The sequence below is a fragment of the Protopterus annectens genome, chromosome 3.part0, assembly GCF_019279795.1.
Source record: "Protopterus annectens isolate FY-2018-M chromosome 3.part0, PAN1.0, whole genome shotgun sequence".
NCBI classification, from domain to species: domain Eukaryota; kingdom Metazoa; phylum Chordata; order Ceratodontiformes; family Protopteridae; genus Protopterus; species Protopterus annectens.
Genome location: NC_056731.1, coordinates 1,104,967,533 through 1,104,977,446, shown reverse-complemented (window position 1 = coordinate 1,104,977,446; position 9,914 = coordinate 1,104,967,533).

Here is a 9,914-nt window from a genome sequence, read left to right as displayed (position 1 = left end):
GCTCACCTTCAGTCTCACTGCTACAGTGTAGCTCCCTCCTTGAAGTAACCACCTCACCAGTCCTGGCTGCAAGTATGCAGTCTGCCTGGGTCTTCCGCTGGTTACCAGACTTACCTGCTTGTCTCCAAGCCTGTGTGTCACTGCACAAGCACAGGGTACTGACTATCAAAATCATTCCATATCAGGACATCTGCAGGTATATCCTCAAACACACCTACTTGCTGGCTTCCTGTTCCATCCTCCCAGTCAAGGTGAGCCCTAGCCAAAGGTATTTGGAATGGGATCCCTCCTAAAACCCTGACTGGAGTAGACTGCCCAGACAAGTAGTGCTCCTCTGTAACCATTGCAGGCTTTATAATGGTTATATCAGAGGCTGTGTCTCTCTTGGCGATGGCCTCTTTGCCATTCACTACAATAGAATACAACCTCTGGTGGTAGTTTGGTACCCTTGTTGTCCCAAGACAACCTACTGTTGGCATTTTGTCTTTCCCACTTACTGGCTCCCTCACCTTTTGTTCTCCACCTTGCCTCCATGGACACCTGTATGCCACATGGCCCCACTTCTTGCATTCAAAACCTTTAACCCTAGCTCCTGGACATGTACCTGGACTAGTGGCTTCCCCTGCTACTGGCAGATTCTGTTGGGGCAGTCTGTGCTGCCCACCATGGGTTTCTTTAGACCCATGAGCAGTACTGGGGGTCTCTTTCCTGTGTAGGGCTGCCCTGCCTGCCAGGTATAGGTCTCCCTTCTTCCCCAACTCATCTGAGGTAGCACATTGTCTATCAGCTAACCAGATCCTCATGTCCTCAGGCAAAGTGCTAAGGGCTTGTTCCCTCACCAAAAGGTCTGCCAGCCCTTCAAAAGTGGTGACCTGACATCCACTCACCCACCTATGGAAATAAGTGCTCAGTTCAGCAACATATTCACACACACTTTCATCTGTCTTGCGTCTATGCTCACGAAACTTTTTCCTATACATTTCAGGTGTTAGCTTAAACAATTCTAACAAGTCATTTTTAACAGCAGTATAATTAAAACATGCAATGTCAGAAATTTTTGACAAAACAGTTACAGCTTTACCATGGAGTAAAGGGGTCAGGAACCATACCCAGAGCCTTTGGTCAACACTATACTGTTTGCATACCCTCTCAAATATATGAATGAAACTATCAAAATTATCCCCCTCTTTAAACTGCAGAAGACATTTACTGACCTTTTATGCTTTTGGGGTCCAGTTACTCCTTTGCCCATTTCCTCCATGAAGTCAGCATTTCCCTCTCATGCCTCCTCTGCCGCTTCTTTTCCTTGGCTTCTATCTCCAAACGCCTGGCCTCCAACTCAAGTCTCTTTAGCTCCAGATGAATTTGAAGTGTTCTGCAGAAAGGTTGAGCTGTCCACTCTCCGAGGGTATTATATCTCCACTGCCAGTCTGATTGTCTTCCTGGTTGCTGTTTCCTGATGCAGCTGTAATCAAGGCTACAATCGGGTCTGCCTTAGTCAGGTTTCCATGCACTAATCCCCTAGCCTGGCACATCTCCGCCAGCTGGCTCCTTGTCAGCTTTCCATACTTCTCTGCTGACATGCTGCCTGCTCACCCTGACTAAGCTAAGAAAAGAAATAAAACAATTGTGATCTGAGCTCTGAGTATTCACTGCATGGCTGATTTAGGAACAAAACACCTTCAGAGCTCACTGTACACAAGCTACAGGAATTCACTCTACCTACACCACTACATGCCAATTAGTATTTGCCAACCAATTAATATGTGGTGTGGATATCCCACTGCTGCCAAACAATTAATATGTGGCGCCCGTGCCCTGGCCCAGCAATCAAGGAGCCTCAATCCTCACCACTAACACCAGTGAAAGGATAACAAATAGAAACAGTAAAGTGCAATTGCCCTTAAGAGCACACAGAGATCACAGTCAGTCCAGGGCTAGTTGCTCCCTTGCTCTCCAGGTCCCCAATAAGACTCCCCACTGGCACAACTATAGGGTCCAGAGCTCAGCCTAGTGGGCAAGCTAAAACCTCCAGCACCCTCTCTGTCCAACCAGTGCTTTGTGTCCTTGCCCAAGTAGCTGCCACACACACACACACACACACACACACACACACACACACACACACACACACACACACACACACACACACACACTTTGAGAAGAGTTTATACAACCACACAGACACTCCTGGTGAAGACTGGCACGGGTTCAACAGCTGTACCCCTTTTTCCCAGGCTATACAGTAGTATCAGCTGCCACCACCCACTAATATTTATCAGCTACTCAAAGGCCCTTAAAAGGGTGTCCAGTTATTACTGTGCAATATTATTATCCAATTGGTAGTATAGCCCAGGGCTAAAGCTATTAGAGTGGCTTTGTACAATTTTACCAAAGCATACAAGTACTCTAAAGAGCTTAAATTATCTCTACAAAAACAGCCACAGTTGAAAAGGTTTAAAAATATTTAATAACAAATAGTTAAAACACAAGACAATACGTTTTACTACACAGTGCTAGTCAAGAGTTCAAAGATCACAGAGAAATACTTAAAATAATTCAGTAGTACAGTTCTGACATCACAGAAAAACACTTACCCCGGGATTCATAAAGCTTGCGCCAGGTGCAGGTGTAGCGTCGGCGTTCTAACACCAAAGATGGGCGCCGAGTGATTCCGGTACGAGCCGTTCCCATGTGCACTACCTGCGTATGCTACACCTGCACAACTCCTGAGTCTTGTATGCTAATTACCCCATTTTCAGCAGTGTAACATGCAAATGAAGGTATGTAGTGATTCAGGAAGTGGTGCAGGCGTAGTGTAAGCATGCAGAAATGTAAACCGTAAAAAACAGTTTACATTTTTGCAAACATTAAATCGGAGCCATGACAGCTGACCAAACACATGTATTATATTGTTAATATATGTCAATGGCTAAATATATAGCCACTGGCATAAAAAAATGTACAAAATATAAAATTAACATTTAATATATATAGTCACACTATCGCGACGTGGAAGCGCAGGGCAGCAGTGCGCAAAGGGGATGGCAAGGAATATATAAAAATATAGAATAAAACCGCAATGAAACACATATCATGATTTCCCCATAATAGTCAATGGCAGGCATGCTACACCATACTCACGGCGCAAGGGTTGCTAAGGGGCAGTGACAGTGTTATGCGCAGTAGCTAGGAATTAGTAGGCAATGCCATGTAAATGAGAGGAGTAACAGTGAAATGCAGATTCCCCGCTGGTGTAAGGCTGCACCTCACAGCGCAGCGTTATAACACCGAGGTGAGCCCTTGAGATAAAGATGACATCAAGAGAGGGGTGTGTCACCATTGCTGTAAGCACATTGGAGCATTGCTAATCTGGTCTGTCCCTAGCTAGCCAAAGCTGCAGGACAGAGGTGTGTCGAATTGCCCATAGCTATGCTTAGCTGAGAGTACACAAGGTAACCAAGTATGCATGTGAATGGAGAGGAAAACGTGCGTAAACCCGGTAAACAGGTATGCACGGTGCGCACTGCAGCTGAAACAGGAAGGATATAGGAAAGAAATAAGGAAATGCTGCAGCAGTGAAATTGGAGTAAAAACGACTAATTAACAACTAGGAGCCTACAGTGGGCCATTGACAACAGCTAACAAGGCTGTAAGCAGCTACCTGCAGAACAGGGAAGGGGAGGGGGCTGTACTGCAAAGAAAACAGCAAAGTGTCAAAGCAGAACAAAGGCGATATGCAGTATATCAGCTACAAGGCACATTTAACCATGACTGGGTAGGGAAAGTACAAAACAAGAAAGACAGCAGCTGGATGCATGCCTGATAATGGCAGGGGATCCAGGTCTAAAAGTGAATTAAAGGGCAACAGATTAATCAAGGCAGGCAGGTAGATCTCCACAGTAAAGACCCCACACATGCAGTACTCATTGCAAAACCCATAATTAAGACACACAGCAGCTGGAATAGCTCATACACACCTACTTACATCAGCAGCATTCATAGCACAATACTATAAAGTGTGAAAGCACCTCACACACATTTGTGTATTCCCATACACTCTGCACCAGTGGTGTATACAGACAGGGAACGTTTATTACGTACATGTTAGGGGCTGCCATAGCTTTGATCCACCAGCATGTGTCGGAGACTGAAGGTGGTGTGGAGGATGATGCACATGACCATCGCAGGCACCAGAGGAGGAAGAGAGTGTTCAGACCCAGGGTAAACTACCAGGGGCTACATGATCTGGAGATAGTAGAGCGTTACAGGGTGGACAGGGACACCCTACAGCAACTTGTGGAGCTGTGCCAGCCACTCCTTAAAGCCAGAACAAACAGAGGGGAACCCATCCCAGTGGATACGAAGGTATGTGTAAGCCTGAGAATACTAGCTACAGGTACGTTTCAAAGACCAACTGGGGATATCATGGGTATCTCACAGGCATCAGCATCCAGGGTACTACACCAGTTTCTGGATGCCTGTTACCAAATGCCAATGAGCACATATACATCCCCCGAATGTAGGAGGAGTTGGCCAATCTCTTCCACTGTGTGGCAGAATACCCGGAGATACTGGGTGCAATAGACTGCATGAACATACACATCAAGTCACCACCTGGAGAGCAGGGTAGGCGCTATATAAAATGCAAGGGATACCCCTCCATCAACTGCCAGGTCATGTGCAATGCCCAGGGCATTATCATGGATGTGTGTGCTGGCAACCCTGGAAGCTATCATGACTCCCACATCTGGTATGCCTTACAGCTGTATCGGTTATTTGCCAGGGGTGACATCCCAAATGGCCACCTGGTGGAGGATGCTGTCTATGCACTGGAACCGTGGATGATGACTCCCATCAGAAATGCACACACACCCATGCAGAAACACCATAATGAGGCACACGCACAAACCAGAATCATCATAGAGTGTATGTGTTTGGGATGCTAAAATCACGGTTCCATTGCTTGGACATATCTGGTGGAGCCTTGCAGTACTTTCCAGGCACATGTTCCCACATCTTCATAGTGTGTGCCATGCTACACAATATGGTCCTGCGGAAACAGCTGCAGCAGGGGCAGAATGTTGAAGACCCTCACAGTCCACCACCATTGCCAAGAGCCCCACAGGCACAGAGGTACTCAGACCCCGAACACCCTGAGCCAGCCCCAGTAGGCAGATGGAGGTGTACCTAGTATGCCCATGCTTTGACAAAGAGGGAACGTATAGCACACACACACTGACAGTATAGGCACCTAGGGACTGACACTTTTCTCCACCTGCACACACAGTAAAAATGGATGGCACACACACACAAGACTACCTGTAAATTGTCATGTATAGGCAGTCTACTGTGTGCATCCAACACAGGCAGCCCTCAACTATTGCACACACAACAGCCACTGGCATAAGGTAAGTCAACACCTGAACAGTAAATTAAGCTATCAGCATATGCAGATACTGTATGTATAGATTCATAGGTAGGTACTTGGCCAACTGCCAGAGGCCATTCATAAGGCCAGCCAAAATGTGAAAGCTTTTGCCACCCCATTGATTCATTAACCATCCCTCTGTGGAGCAGAGCCAAAGGCGGGATCCCTAGGGTGCATCTACTGTTCCCCATCCACCCTTCAAGGTTTCTCTTGCAGAGTGTTAGTGAGGGGCTCTGTATAATGTAGTTAGAGATGTTGTTCCAAAGTATGGGGAGTGTCTGTGACAGGAAGTTGTCCCTCCAGCATCCTCCAGTTATTGTTGTGGCAAGGTCAGCTCACTACAGTGTGTGGCTCACTGTGACATGGATTCCCATAGGTGGAGCATATCCATCAAGCCTGAGTTCGACATGGCTGTGTTGACCAGCAGAGATCATCTCTGGGTAAACAAGATGCCACCGAGTAAAGCAGGAGTTTATTCAGTCTGGCTGCATAGGCTATATGTTGGAGGCCAGTATTCCCCTTGGTGAGGTACATTCGTGGACCCCCCAGCTGTTGGACGTGTCCTCTGAGGTACATCCCACATGGGTTATTATACACTATGATGGGACTGATGTGAGTGATGAGTAAAGGGGCACTATAACCCCAGTATGTCTAGATGGGAATCCCATAGTAATCAGATGGCTTACATAGAAGGATGTCCTAACTACTGTAGAGATATGATTGTCAAAGGGGAGATCACTATCTACCTTAGTCCCCAGGTACCCCTTTACCTCATCTGTATTAAAGTGGCTGCCACTCATGTGTTAATATGTGGGTGCCAATTCCACAATGGAATGACCATACAGTTAGTGGCACTTGGCTGGAGGCCGTGTCGTTGGCACCCTGTGATGTTCTCTGTGAGGCCCCTTGAGGGATATCCATGTTAGCTGGCCTATCAGTCATGGCTCCCAGTTTGCAGTCACTGCCAAACAAGGTCTGCCATAGTCCACCTGTGTTTGCCTGTACATCTGAGACATATATGCCAAACAGTAGGGCTCCCAGGACTGAGACCTGTGGGACACCAGTCATGACTGTTCAAGAGTTGGACCTGGAGACCACTAGTCATACCATGTGGGTTCTGTGTGCAAGCCCGTTGGCAACCCAACCTGTGATGTATAGGTGAATGTACAGGCTGGTGTGTTTATCAATAATACCTGAGTGGGGCATGGTGTCAAAAGCCTTGGTGCGGTCCAGGTAGTATGTGAGAACCACCTTCCCCATCATCTAATGTCTTGGTGACTGTATGTAAGATGTCAAACAGGTTCAGTAGGCATGAACTGCACTCAGCCAAGCTGACCTGGGTTGGGTCACGTGTTCGAAGGTTGCCAGTGTCATTGTTAATGAGTGCCATGAGGATGCAAACCATACCATTGCAGACCAGGCTAGTCAGGCTTATGGGGTGGTAGTTACCATGATCAGTTGTGATTTCACCTTGATGGAGTGGAATAACCGTTGCCACGTGCCATTGTATGTGCATGTAGCCTGTGGAGAGGCTGAGGTAGGAATGCTTAATTAGGTGGGGGGCAGGTTGTCCTGCACAGTTTGCAAGATGCAGTCTGGGTCAACATCTGCCTCCATTGACACTGTGTTCTGCTTTTAGAGAGGGCCATTTCCACTTGTGTCTCTGATGGTTGGGATACTGTACCTTTCGGGTAGTGTTATGGGCTCTTTAGGGGGTGAAGTATGCACCAAATGTATCTGCAAGGATGTTGGCGATATCAGTAGGGTCAGCATATTTTGTCCTATATTTCACCAGCACAGTGCAAATCTGTGTGTCACCATGTAGATCCTTGACATAGCCAAAGAAGGCTTTGTGGTTATCTTTCGAATCCTTGCGTATTCTCCTGCTGATGTTAGTTTTGGATGATGTCATGAGGGACCTACATATCATACTAATAGTGGTCACAGATGTCTGCCCCTTGTGGGATTTGCTGTATGTCTGGAGCACTGTCCTACATCTGTGGTATAGCCTGTTTATTAAAGAGGTCCACCAGACCGGTGTCCTTGTCTAGGAGGAGTGAGTCTTGGTTTACCAGTGATGGCACAATCCATACATCCGTGTATGTGCTTATAGACTGCATTTGTAAATCTGTCTGTGTTTTGAGCAGTGTTTCCCCTTAGTGTGGGGGCTGGGAAACCCCAACCCCTGTCACTAGTAGTGTAAATTTAGCTGCAGGAAAGGTATACACTGTGGTATCCATGGTTGGGGGAGATGCTAGGGTGTGGAAACAGTGAATAGTTCATGGTCAGATCTAACCAGTGACTAGTTAACCTCCACTGTGGTGCACTTGTTGCCCATGTTGGTGATGACCACATCTAGTAGTTTCCACCCCATGTTAAGGAGGTTACCACCTAATACAGGGCATATGAGGTAATACATTCCAGGAAGCACTGGTCCTGGAAGTGAGTACCAGAGTACGTTTCCCAGTTAATGGTATGGTAGTTAACATCGACCAATGCCAGGGTGTGAGTTAGGACTGTCATGTTCTCCACTGTCTCCAGGTAGGTGGAGTGGAGGTCCTGGGTCATGGAGGGTGATCCATAGCAGGCCACATTCCACATTGCAGTTGTGGCTGATGTTAGGTGCACATGGATGATCACAGAGGTATCATGTTGCCCCACTAACCTGGAGGTGCAGGTATCCATGATGAATATGGATACAGCCCTTCCATGTCTGTCAGTCCATGTTCTGTGGCTGAAATGTGTGGTATGGGTTGTAGTCTGGTAGTGATGGTGTGCTCTCAGGAGCCTTAAGACAGATTTCAGTTAATGCACAGATATTGATGTTGTTCATCCTGAGGAGTGCTGTGAGTGCATGCATGTTGTGATCACAACCCCTCGTGTTGAGTAGCATAATCCTCATTGAATCTGCTATTGTGCTGTTTACAGTGCTGGTATTCACCTTTGAGACTCTCCTAAATAAGGCAACATAGGGGTACCAATAGCCTTGGCCAGTATTCCAAACCATAAGGCTCACACATAGGCCAGTATGGTATCACTGCATGCATGCATGTTCCCCATCTGTGCTTGTTTTTCATCTCCCCTGTAGGTAACCTACTGGTAAGCAATAGAAATTGCCAGTGGTAATGCTACTCAATGCTAGAAGTCTAAACCTCAAAATGCACTCACTTGAGGCACTCCTTAAAATGGAGAACATTGACATCTGTGCAGTGACAGAGACCTGGTTCAAAGCTCCAGAGAGCACCCTACACTACCAGGCTATAATTCATAACACACCTTTCGGCCACCAAACCCGGACCGAAACACTAAAGGTGGAGGCGTGTCCATATTCATTAAGGATATCCACACCTCCAAGCTAGTTGCTCAGCATAATGCATCCGAGATTATCCAAGTTCAACTAACTCTGGGCAAAACTGCAATCTGGATTTTAGCTTGCTACAGACCCCCCACCATGCCCCAGGATTCCCACTCCTCTTTTCTTGATACACTGGAAAATATTAAGGTACAACCCAACACTCTAATAATGGGTGATTTCAACTACCCTACCATTAACTGGGAAAACTACTCATGTACCAACTCTTTTGCTCAACGTTTTCTGGAAATCATCAATTCCAACGCTTTGGATCAACTTATCCACACCCCCACCAGGGCAGCAATATCCTAGACCTGGTCATCACCAACATGGATGACCGGTGTTCCACACCAGAGGTCAGCCCTCATTGGTCAGATCCGACCACAAGCTAATCACCCTAGACATCCACATCCCGCTCCCACCCCCATTAGGAAAACCGTAAAAATTTCTCCAAAGCCAACTTCACGCTTCTTAAGACAGAAGTGGCAAACTTCACGACACCCATTCAGATGGACAATAGAGGTATAACTGCTGAATCCTACACAAATGCACTTTATAAGCACTTACACGAGTGCATGGATCATGCTATCCCTAACAGAACCAAGATGCTATCCTCCAAAAAAAGGAAGCCAATCTGGTGGTCTTCTGCCATAAACAAACTCTACAACAGAAGAAAGAAACTGTTGCAAAAAAGAGTAAAATCCCACGATTGGAGGAACTCCCTGGTCAGCCACAATAAGAAGCTGAGATCCCTCATAAAATCCTCCAAAGCTAGTTATGAAAACAAAATTGCCACTGATTCTAAAGACAACCACAAAGCATTCTATAGCTATGTCAAAAATCTCAATGGCAACACTCAGATCTGCTCTGAGTTACAGCACAATGACACTAAATATACAGAACCAACTGATATTGCCAACATCCTGGCAGATAGATTCAGTGCTAACTTTACCCCCTTACCCCCTAAAGGGCCCATCTTTATACCAGAAGAATGTAAAGTTCCTGTAATCACGGCTGCAGAGGTAAAAACTTCACTCTCCAAAGCCAAGAACACAGCATCCATGGGACCTGACAACATCCCAGGCTGCCTTCTACATGAACTCCAGAATGAACTGGCACCCCACCTAAGTG